Source organism: Gavialis gangeticus, unplaced genomic scaffold (genome assembly GCF_001723915.1).
Source record: "Gavialis gangeticus isolate Ggan-Ray unplaced genomic scaffold, GavGan_comp1, whole genome shotgun sequence".
NCBI classification, from domain to species: Eukaryota; Metazoa; Chordata; order Crocodylia; family Gavialidae; genus Gavialis; species Gavialis gangeticus.
In genome coordinates, this window is record NW_017728998.1 from 30,787,123 (window position 1) to 30,800,101 (window position 12,979).

General features: G+C 39.7%; 1 pseudogene; it reads right to left on the reverse strand.

Annotated features, from left to right (window-relative positions):
* LOC109289296 overlaps window positions 1-12,979 on the reverse strand; it is a 67,938-nt pseudogene that overhangs the window by 7,124 nt on the left and 47,835 nt on the right.

Genomic DNA, 12,979 nt, shown 5'->3' on the forward strand with positions numbered 1-12,979 from the left:
TTTTAATGGATATCTAAAGTTAGGCCCCTAAAATCCTTATTCAGCATTCTAAATATATGGCCGGAGCTCTAGGGACTGAGGTCAGTAGTTTAGACGTCTTTAAATAAAAATCTGCATCAGCAATGCTTCATAGCAGGGAATGCAATGTTTCCATAGCAGTTTAATTGCAGTATCATTCCAACATATTTCTACTATAGAAGTCTTGGGACACATACTACAAGTTAAGACAATACAATCTTTAGGAGAGAATCTCAGTATTTCAGACCCGTTTTCCAATTATGTTTCTAAATGCCCGTGTTTTTATTAGCACTGCTAGAGCCACTTGGTTTCTTACATCTTCATTTTTCATCCAGTCATGTACATGGCCCTTCTGCCTGCTAAGCCAAAATGGAGGTATACTACCTTTTTGGACAGCTACTCAAACTCAGCTCCTCTATTCTTATTCTATATGTCTGACTGCAGATTCACAGGAAGAGAGAAGGGGGCTGGGGTTAGGAGAGAGCAGACCAACCAGAAGTTATCAGAGAGAGGAGCCAGACAATGAAGCCAAACAGTGGCATGAGCACCATCCAGTCCTAGACTAGACGACTTCTGGAAGTCCCTTTGAGACCTTCTTCTCTATGACTCTCCTTTGGCAACTGGCCTCTTAGAGTGGAGGTAAAGAGAGGAGTAGAAGGAATAACAACAAAGAGGAGGTAACTGAGGACTTTAGATATTAAGGTGCAGCGGAAGAGAAAAAGAAAAAGAGGTGAGCATGATGGAGGATGATCACAGCTTCAGAGATTACAGGTAAGCATTTACTTTCAGATGAATAGGCATGCCAAATTCAGTCATCACAACTTTAAAATCTTCTTCATTCAGTTTTGATCTGTATTTTTATGTCTTTACATATGTTTTTGTAACAGTGAATAACACATGATTCTAACTTCTCCCACGAGGTCTAGAAAGAACACAGATTATTTAATAGGGGAAAGGTATGCATTTGTTTCTTTTTAAAAAATTAGAATGTTAGTTTAATTGTAATAAGGTAAAAAATCCTACATAAATTTCCAGCCAGAGGGATCCATTTCAATAATCTGTTTCTCACAGTAGGCAAGAAGAAATAGAGAAAACTTCCTTGCTAAAATTGTTTTAGTACTTGGTATTTTGGTATCACAATGAAGTTTGGAGCAAATGAGAGAACTTTCCCTGTGGTCAGCCCAGTTGTATGGCAGTAACAAATAATAATCTATTTAGCAGATTGTATATGGTCCTAAAACAAAAATACCAAGTATTTCTCTTTTTGCAAGTTTAAAGATGGATAAATTCAACCAGCCTGCCAATTGAGCTCATGTCTTAATTTATCCCTGATTTCAAGTATGCAACCATGAAAGGATATTGCATACCAAAAAGAACCACATGCACATTCAATTCATTTTAAGTTTCCATTCCTTTTTTCTCCCCCCAAGACACAGTACCCACAGGAAAACAATACCTCGGGATTTCTGTTAGACCATTTAGTTAAAATCTAAATGAAAATAAGATCCAGTTTCACCCAAGGTCCCCCTCCTCTGAAATAGATGTACACTTAGTACTTATGACTCTCTAACCTAGTACTTTTGTGCGTCTCACTCAGACACCATGGTGAGTCTCAACCACTTCCATATACAAGCCATTTAGAGCGCTGGAATTATAAGGTTCTGTGACTCCCGTCTCACACCAGGATCCACAGGTTTGGTTTTAATCTATTCTTTCTTGGGCTTCATGGGAAAATACATCCACATTTTCTATGCTGCTCTATGTGCAAAGGGACTTAGAGTCCTGGTGCCTCTGGCCAGCTAGGCATGCCCAGATCACAACACGCCGTGTGGAAGTCATGGTGAGAAGAGGAGTTACTGGAGTATGTCTGTGTACCGACTATCCGCTGCAGCTAGAATGGCCCCATATTGAGGTGAGCAGCTTGGCAAAGGTTAAAATCAGCTTTAAAAAGGTGGCAGCTTTAAATTACATCCAGAATCCTGGGAATGTGAAAGGTGGTATAAAGACACCTTCACAACTGTGTCCTGCTGGCCTAGATTCTGTTCAGATCACAGGTTGAGCCATCACACTAAGCTCAGTTTTTTAATATGAGCGAGCACCCAATAATGCTAGAATAGCCAAAAACATGCTGTGTGCTTTTTTAGAAATATACTAAAGGTGCAGCCCCTGCACTGAAGTGTTTATACATTAATTCCTGATAAGGGTGGGACAGGGGCCAAAGCGCTGACAATAACAGAATCACATAACTTCATTTTGGTACCACATAGCTTGTGGTTCTGTAGCTTTTCCTTTTATGGGTAGAGACAGATGTAGCAATTGTATCGCTTTCAAAGGCTACTGATACAGGCTGTTGGGATGCAACTGTTAGGTCTGCGTGATTCTGTAGCAATACAAAAGGGCTTCACCTCTAACCCTGTTTCAATCAGGGTTACAGTTAGGCTCATTTAACTCACTGATATCACTACAGGATCATGCACATGTAAACACAAAATATACAGGCATGTGCAGCAGTTCCCTCTCCCTCTAAGCAGCTACACACGTACATTTGTCCATATGCTAAAGCAGAAATGAGGAAAGCAAATGGGGATTCAGAAACAGTGACTTATGGAAAAAAAAAAGGTGCAGGTGAGGAAAGAAATGGAAGTCAGGCAACAAGGCTAGTGTCACCCATGGAACGGGCAAGAAAATGTGAAAGGTCAGAAGCAGGCCTGGGAACCATGGGGCATCACCTCAGAAACAGTGAGAACAAAATGTAGTAGAGACCAAAAATAAGAGAACAAAAGACAAATTGAAGAAGTCATAGTAGTAAAATCTTAAAAAGTCAAGTACTGAAATGTGGCATTTGTACTGAACACACTTGACTATCAACCCAAATGTCATAAAGTTTAACATTTTAGTTTGAACAGATGCTTAATTGTATTCACTTAATGAACCATCATAAACCAAGAAAGATTCCTGATTTGGTTGTAAGCAAGGTATTATACTGCATAATGGCAAAGATAAATAAAAACATTTCAACCTGATTATAGGAGGTGGTTCAGTGAACAAGATACAACAGATATATAAGTAATGAGATAAGTTCCAAGCCTCTAAGGGCTCTATTACAAAAATAGATTTCTATTTAAAAATTAAGCACAAAATTTTGTGCAAGAGCAATGGGAGAGGGGGCAAAAATCTCAGCAACTTTCACCAAATGCCCCTGAGTTAAAGATTACATTCTCTGTTAAGCCCCTACAGAGACCAATAATAATAATATTGAAATGCCACAAAGCATCAGAACAGTGTAGATCATTAGTAGGGATTTGGTTTTCTAAATATGAGGATTTCTTTTCTCATCCACTCCATCCACCACACTGGGAAGCATAAGAAGTAGGGATAAATTGAGTTGACTAAGGAACAGGAAATTCTACATTTGAAATTGCGCCTCATCTTACCATGGTGCACACACATTCATACTAAACATAGGAAATAATTATTTTGGTTATCAACAAAGGATTAAATATCCTTTGGAAGGTTAAACATTTGAATGCAAAGGTAAATGCTTCTGCTTTACTTATGCTTGTGAAATGTACTGGTCCCTTTTTCAGACTTTGGATTAACTCGGCAAACCAAATACAACATGAAAGGCATATTTTGATATTGCTATCATTATTGCTTACAGCACCATGGTGAAATTACTGGGCATATATACAGATCCAGTATTGTTTGCAGCTAGCTCTCCAAATAGCACCAAGTGGCTAAAACAAAAGTATGGAAAGATATCATTACATTTCCTGAAGGAGGCAACCAGAACACCCTGATTGAACAAGGCACTGAAAAAAAAACAAAATTGCACACGCACACACCCACACTACATGCTATGAGGGTCTCCATTACGGCCAATGTGACCTAACGTGCTTAATGCCTTTTCAGAAAGGTTCAGCACTTTGCAGGATCAAGCCTCTCTCAGAATTATCTGAATTCTGCTTTCAAAAGTACATTCTGAAGTACAAAGTTAGTGAAGAGAACAGCAAATTGTTTAGATAAGCAGGGTCTCTCCCCAATTCAGATTACAGAAGTTACATTGCTGCAGTAGAAGTACAAACATGCTCTGAACAGTGGTGCAACATATTGTTTGAAGAAAAATAAATAGCCATATAGGCTATATTACAATTAGCCCTGTTATTTCTTATGTGCAATGCATATGGTACTGTACTAAACAAAATCCAGACAATGCCCATGTCAACACAACTGAATCTAGCCATTATAAAAGGCATAACTACCAAAGTAATATTCCATTTACTTTAATGTTATATAGCTGCATTTCCTGAAATCTTTTATTCCATTTTTTTAAAAACGACAGCTATGAAATCATACTTTATCAAAATGCTATTGATCCACGTTTTTCCCCCCTTGAATGAGTTGTTAGTGGGAAATGAAGTGTCTGTTCAAGCTAAAATACTCAAAAACTATATTTAAAGGTAACTTGTGACATGCACTTTAAGAAACGGTTACTCTGCATGTTTCCCAGCTTCTGGCTCCTTGATGCTCTCTGACATGCTGTAGGTGGCATCCAATCAGAGAGACTGCCACTGAGGGCCAGGGAGAAGGGCTGCAGTTTTTTTATTTTATATTCCAGCTAAGCACAGTGAATGTAAGGCAGTAAAGTGTGTATAGCACGAGTAATGAGTTGTTCTAATTCACAGAAATTCATTTTTTTTGCCAATCACATACTGCTCCTTTTTCTACAGACCCACACTTTGAAAGTGCATTTTTATATGTGATTTACTTCCCTAGGGTGTAAAGCTTGCTAAAAATATTGCCTTTTCTTATTCTTTGATAGCAAATTATTTATGTTAAAGCAGAATCATTATTCTTGACACTGGAAATTTAAGATTTTTTTAAGTTAAGGTGATTTCAGAGATACATTTGAAACACAGAGCAAAGATCAATATTGTCAGCAGAGGCTGAGGCTTGAGCACGAGTCTTCTGAGCATAGAAGGGATATCAGGAGGCTTATTAAATGAGGGAAGCTATTCTGCAATTGGACAGGTCATTCCATTTCAAAGCATCAAGGAAAAACTGATTAGAACAACGAGGTTCCTGTAAGCAGTTATTCCACATAACCCTAAAGAAAATGAGCAAAAAAATTGTGCGGTACAAAAACTCCAGTAGCAATTAAGACCATGAAAAAAATATAAATGGGGGGGGGGAATCCTGACAACTGGCAGCAAGAGGTTAACTCTTTTTTTTCTTTTTAATCAGTAACTAGCTATGTCATCTTTCGGTTCAGTGCAAAATCTCCCCAGAGAAGCGCCTCCATTCTTTGAATGTCCATAAGGCAATTAGGTTTTACATTTTTAAAACTGAAGGGTTTTACAGGATGAGCCAATTTATATGTTTCCATAATAAGAAACGACTCAGGGCTACTGAAGTATCTATTTCAAAATGGCTTAGGTGGTGCATTATTGAATCCTACAAAGCCAAGGGCCTTCCAGGTCCCAGAGTCTTTAACAATCATTTTGTGAAAACTACCTGGGCAGAATACAGAACAGCTTCATTTTTGGAAACCTGTAAAGCAGCCATTTGCTATTTGGAGTTCCTTGAACATGTGCAGTACAAAGCACTATAAATCAGAGGGTCACACTTGAACACAGGCAGCTTTGGATAGAAGGGTGCTGCAATAGCAGTGGGTGGTTAGGTTTCTTAGCTCCTGAGCTTTTTTATTGTCTTAATAATGCCGGTCAAGTCCCAATCATAAAAACAGTTGGGTGGATATAGCTGTGAGCAAAAATGGGTGAGAGCTTTCAAACTGGAATACTGTAACAGCTCTATCTACCAATTAAAGCCATTCGGTGAACAAATCTGATGATTAACTGGATATGTAATTAAGCCTTTATTATTAGTCTAATTGGATGGTTAGGGGAATTATTAAAGCTGTTAAGATTCTGTGTAGCAAGCTGGCTGTGCGGTACAGGCAATATGAAATTCAGCTCATTACTGGGTTTGAGTGGAAATTTGAGCCTGCTGCCTCCAAATCTTTCAGATCAAATTCAGACAAACAAAGCTGAATCCTGGAACTTCAGCCCAGCTCAGTGTGTTGTGATGCCCCAACACAACTTAATATCAAGTGGCCACGCAAACATTCAGCCTATGAGACAAAGCAAAAAGGCAGGCTCCAGAGCCCAAGTTCTCCAGTACCAGGCACTGTGTTCTTGCAACATAGGCTAGGTACAGATGTTACACTTAATGCACTTCAAGTGTGCAGAAATTGTTTTATAGGCGTAATAGAATAGATGTTCATGGCACAAAAAGCACTTAAAAATGGTGGATCTAAGTTAACTCTGGATGGGTGTGTACTAATGTAAAGTGTTTTGTTAGAGCACTTTACTGAACGTCTGTGTCAGATCCCATCGAGGGTTAACTTAGAGCATGACTGCTGCCATCCCAGGTGGTACTGTGCAGGGCTGAACTCCAGCCTCAGGCAGAGCTTGTTTGCTCTGCCCAAGCATGGGGCCAGCCCTACGCCCCCAGCTTCCACTGGCCTGAGTCAGTGATGGCCTCTGATCCCAGCCCCACATACAGCCAGGGTGGGAATGGAGAGAGAAGAGCAGGATTTCTGTGCTCCAGTCCCACGGCATGCCACAATCCAACCATGGGAAGGGGAGGGAGAGAGGCTGCAGGGGAAGGGCTCTAGAGTCCATGCCCTTGCAGCAGCTGCCCTGCCTATCAAACAGCAAACATCTGATCAGTTGGCTCCCGCTCTAATTTATCGCACTGTAAGTAAAGCGCAGTAAGATAGAAAAGTTCCACCAGGGGCTTTTTGAACATCTGTACTTAACTAAAGTGATTTGGTCAGGAAAGCAGCAGCCTGTACTACAGAAGTTAATCCATGACCTGCAGAACGGAGGGTAGGCCACTTTCCAAAAGTACTCCCAACCTAACTGTAAAAGGCCAAAAGAGGGGAAGGAGAATTGGTTTACATTCTGCAGACTCGCTAAATTGCATGGCACCAGCAAAACCTGAACTTTCCCAGGCTTGTTTACCCCACAATCTGTTGGTCAGTACTCCACTTGCACTGTGCCTGAGATTGGCCACTGTTCATCCAGTGCATTTCAGCACAGACACCATGATACAAAAATAGATTAGGTACTAGTGAAACATCTTTCCTCCACATACTTTCAGCTACCACAGCAGATGAAAAAGAAGCTGCACTTCGGGGGAAAAAAATCTTTATACCCAGACAGTGGTGAACATTTGATTTCCCATCTCCATTTTTCATCTCTTACTTTGGGCAGAGGAAAATACTACTACTGGGATGAATGGAGAATTCCAATTTGGAAACATCAGAAGTTTGTCCTGGTAAAATGACCACATGAGGTGCAAGGCAGCAGAGAACCAGTCCCTTGGCACTGACAAGCATTACTCATCCCTCTCCTTGTCCATCAAAATAAATGAATAAATAAACCTACCTGGCATTTGCAAGAGAAATGTATACACCATACATGCCAGTGGAATTACAGTTATCAATTATCTCCATTGGTCTCAATGAAGTCATGTCTGATTATTGTTGCTGAATCAATATGATGCTCTCTCGATGACCTGATAAATGTCTGGCAGGGGGAAAAACAACATTTGAATTATTTTTGCAAAATTCCTATAGACTTTCCCCCTACATTTGTGCTTTCAGTCTGAACATGTAATCTATCTTCCTCCTCTTCTGAAAATTGTGAATTCAGCAAAAGTTCCCAAAGTATCATTTTATCAAACAAGTGTAGCTTGAGAGGAATAAGAGTGTTCCTGAACACACCATGTTCACTGTGAACATAAAAATCCTGGATTCCAGGTAGAGTAGCTGAGTTAGGAGTCAAGAATATACATCCCCCCCTCCCTTTTCCCAATTTACATGCCCAGCCTCAACCTAGCAAACCTAACAATGGATACACAAAGCAGAGGTCATGTGACATGATGCTAATAGCCTCAAGCATTAATAGAGCAGGTATACAACAAAAACCTAAAGGATACAATAGGCTACATGTTAAACAATCACCTCTAATTCTGTGTCTGCAATCAGTGTCAGAGGAGAAAATCAGTGCTAATTACTGTTACACAAGCAAAAAGAGAAAAATGCCAAACAGAAGCAGCCACAAATTATCAATGATGCTACAGCAGAATAGGGCACATTTCTGCATTCCCTGAAAGAGTTGGTTGTAGATCTGGTATTGTTCAGCATTCATTAACACTCTGGATGATAGCAAAAATTTAACAGACAAATCAGCAAATTATACAAAGGTAAAAACTTGCAGAAAAAACACAAACGTTTGTGGGTTTGGTCAGATCAGCGTTCTACTATTCTTATGTGAGAGGCCAGTATCATTGACAAACAATATTTTGGTGAGAATTTGATACAGAAACAATTTCTTAACTTGCAACCACTTAATTAATCATTTTCTGTGGATACCTTCTGTTCAGACAAGACATCAAACCCAACATTGCAGCCATTTGAAAACAAAATATGAAATGTCATTATTTCAGAAGATTGTAAGAAATTTATGCTGCTACAGTTGCAGCATTCTTTGGTTAGCTTATTGTAACTGTACAACTGAGGAAACACTTCTGAAATGCTTACTTGCCAATCAGGCTTTTTTTCCTTTGTTTTTTTACACATTCAAATTATTTTTACAAAAGATCCTAAGTTTCTTGCTAGAAGGTTTAGCTGTCGTGCTAAGAAAATAAACGTGTGAGATAAAAGCAATCATGTAAAAATAACACCGGGCTTCCTTCATCTATAAAATGTAAAGGATCACTTACACAAAGACCTAAAAAAGCAACAGGTTTAAATACAAAATAATTTACTATCATGCTGTCTACAGCCACAACAGTTTTTGTAGTTCCAGAACCAGAAGGAAGAAATTCATTAGAGAAATAAGAATATGAGAAAAAGACCTTGGTACAAAAAACTTTAAAAGTAAGTTGAACATGCTACAATTATGAAAATGCAAAGTTTAAGTATGTTTTCAACAAAGTCTTAACCAACATCATCCCTCAAACCACAATCTCATACCGATGTTCAGAAATAAGTAATACTAAGGTCTTCATAGAACTAAACTGATCCTTTTTTTAAAAATACTACCAACCACCTGGTACACGTTTAGGGCTGACTGTAGAACAAAAAAACCCCAATAAAAAACTACCATGAAAACAAGGATAAATTCAATTAAGGGAGATTTAATTTGTGCTTGAAGAAATTTATTTTCCTAGAAATAAATCACTGAAATTTTCCCCGGTTGTTACTATTCAAGTTACTATTTTTAGTTATTACTCTTTATTATTATTATTATTATTATTATTCATAAAACATGTTGAAGTTTGTATAAAAGCTAGTAATAGAGCTGCATGAGAATCATTGCCACCAAGTGCACAGTACTCAATGCATAGAGCTTTCCAAACTAAGACTTTTTCAGTTACTATTAGACTCCAATAGAAAGACAGCAGGTTGACAAAAGCTGTTCATTAGTTTTCAAGGCCCCAGTTCAACAGCTGACTGTGCACATGTGCAGCAATGCACCTGTATGAACCCCCAACAGCAACAGTGCTCTGGGAAGGCAGACTGATGAATCTGCGTGCAGTCAATTGCAAGAACAGAGCCTTTGACAGCTGGTAAGGAAAAAAAAAAGTATCTGTTGAATGAAAGGCTCAGTTTTACATTTTGATGACAACTTTATCATCTCCCAGAAAAAAAGATCAACGTTCCAGGAGATGAAGATCAATTTAAAGAGTGCTATGTATCTTCACAAGATGGCACATAACTTCAGGAAAAAGAAAACTATTCTAAGATTCTTGGAAAAAAGAAATACCACTGGTTTAAAGATGACATTGCAACTTGCAAAATATCTTGTAACATTTCTCAGGAGAAAGAGGAATCAAAGCTGCTATTTTGCTACTTTTTTCCCCTATGAAAAAAGGATGAAGACTTGTCATTCATCAAAGTTGGCTGCTTTAAATTAAAGGAAAAAAGAAAAGAAAAAAATAGAAAGAGAAAAAGAAAAAGAAAAAACCCATCCTGGAGCATTTCAAAGATTTGGATTTTTTTCCAATATCATCAGGCATCAGATTTATAGTACTGTAAATCTGATGCCTGGTGATATTGGAAAAAATTCCAAAATACGTATGCATAATGATAGAAGCAAATAGTCAAGATACTTTCACAGAAATGGAACTGCAACATATGTCCAAATCAGAGACAAATTCCATGCTTGCAGAGCAAATAGATACACTGCACACATAGTAAGCTGTATACTTTCAGCTGGACCCAAGAGAAAGATTTTTAAATGGTGCTTCAGTCATCAGTATCTACAAGTTACTTAATAGTACTGGCATATTGCTGCTCCTTTAATGTAACCGACTTTGAACAGTGATAAATCTAAAACAGGAATGCTCGAGCCCTGGTGGCACCACCCCCCGCTGTCATATTTCTGGACCTCTGGGGAGCCCTGAGCACAGTGTGCTGGATCAAGCACTCGATACCAGCATGCAGAGCTCGATGGGGGCAGCAGTGGGCCCCAGGAGCCAATCCCAGTGTGCACCCAGGAAGGAGCAGTACTAGGGCCCTGAGTCCCAATTCTGACATGTGAGGTATGGAGGGGCGGTGCCAGGGCCCAGACCTAGGACGCAGGGTTTCATCTGACCTGCAGACTAGCTCTACAGCATTCATCAGACCCACGGGGCCAAAAGTTTGAGTACCACTTCTCTAAAAGTCATGTTCCTATGGGAAATTAAAATTTAAAGTAATTTTAAAAGATACCATTTTAGGGCAAAAAGAGTACAGCTTCCTCCTCCGAATTATTCAGGGTTCTTTAACAAAAACTCCACAATTAACTGAAACTACTGCCAGGCAGCAAATACTGCCCTTAAAATGTCTCTATAGGTGCCAGCTCATCAGCAAAGACAACATCAAACTAAGCCTGGCTAGTACTTGGATGGGAGACTGCCTGAGAATCCCAGGTGCCGTAGGCAGCCCATGCCTTTTTAGCTGGGATAATACAGTTGATATAGTTGGGGATAGTCCTGCTTTGAGCAGGGGGTTGGACTAGATGACCTCCTGAGGTCCAACCCTAATTTTAGGAAATTTTATTATTTTTATTTGACAATTGTTGCATGTGTTTTCATAACAAGCAATCTTATATAGATATAGATGTTTAACTACCACATGGATCTGCTAAATAATATCAGAAAATTCTTGAGTAGTTTTTTCCTCTCACTGATATTTGATAACCACTTCCTATTTTTAATAAGCTCAAAAAATCACAGAATTATCGAAAATTAATGCTACACCTCAAGAAGTCATCTAGTCCAACCCCCTGCTCAAAGCAGGACATTCCCTAACTATATTATTCATTTCAAATCTGGGATGAAATCTCCAGATGGAGACAGTGTCATGAAACAGAGGGGGAGAGAGAGAGAGAAAGAGAATGACAGGTTTTTAAAATCTATTCAGGGTCATTTATCCTAATCTTTTTTGATGATTACGTACTATTATGGTTGTCCAAGGCATTCATAAATACATTTTTCCAGCCACAAGTGTGGGAAAGAGTGCTGCCAGACTGGCAAGCATGGAACATAGTATAAAAAAAGTAAAACTACACATTTATCACCATTAAGAGATTCAATGGAAAGTAACTTCAGATTCTCACATGCAAGGTTCAATGCATTCACATGCATAACACCTACAAGCCTACAAGTGTCACACCTACAAGTTACATCTTTCCAACTCTGCACCATTCTGTACTGGTACACATAACTTTGTGGTTTTTCTTAGTAACAGCCAGAGATTCTAGTTTTCTCTGTTTAAAAATCATAAATTCTCTGAATTTAAAAAAAAAAACCTATAACATTCTCTGATTAAAAAACCCAAAATCTATGTTTTTCAGTGATGAATATGAAATGCCACTAGATATATAGGTATCAGTTGAACACAGTGTTTTATTGTTATATTTACAATTTTAAAGCAATCTGGAAACCTACCAGTGTGTCAATCATTATCTATATAAATCATTATCTACATATATATAAAGACCTTTGTCTGTGTGTCTGTCTATCTCTTGGGGTGTGTGGCTCCCGGTGGGGCATGGCTCCAACCAGTGCTGCATCAAGAATGATGGGCAGGCCAGGCAGACATGGAGCGGGGGGGAGGGCAGGTGGTGCGGGGCTGGACGTGGAGCCAGGGGGCGGGAAGAGGGGGCTGGCATGCAGCCAGATGCAGAGCAGCAGCAGCATGAGGTGGTGAGTGGTGGCAGCAGTGGCCACGTGCAAGCTTCCCTCCCTCCACTCCTGGGAGGCAGTGGCAGCATGGGATGGTGAGTGGTGACGCTCCATCCCTGCCACCCCCTGCCCCACCATCATTCTTGACGGACAATTCACTAGTAATAAAATAAATTCTAAATACCTATATATTTTGGCATTCCGTCTAGGCTGCAGCCCTGCGCCCCACTGTGAGTGCAGAAATTTGGAAGAGTATGTGCCCCATCCACTCCCCCAAGTGATGTCTGTGCCCCTCCCATTCCACCTATGCCACCCCCATAGTCTAACACGGAGGGAGCTGCAGGAGCTACTCTCCACCACACTGCCTGGCTGCCATGTGCATCTGCATTTTGCCATGTTTTTCCATGGCAACAATGGTTATTTTACATGTGTAACCCTGGGCACCACACTACCCATGCCTTCACCTGAATAGTGGGATCCTGAGGTACCCGGTAGCCAGTGGCCACACCCAGCTCCCTGGGTAGCTGCTGGAGGGTCCCCAAGCAGAGAGCCTCCCCTTACAATCAAACAACCTTGCAGACCATTATAAAACTATTTACAGGATTTAATTATTTACAAGGTAATATATAACCAATGCAATAGAACAAATGTTACACTGCATCACCTGGTGACGGTGACTTAAGGGTTAATGCTCCCTGGATACACATTACACTAGGGGAAG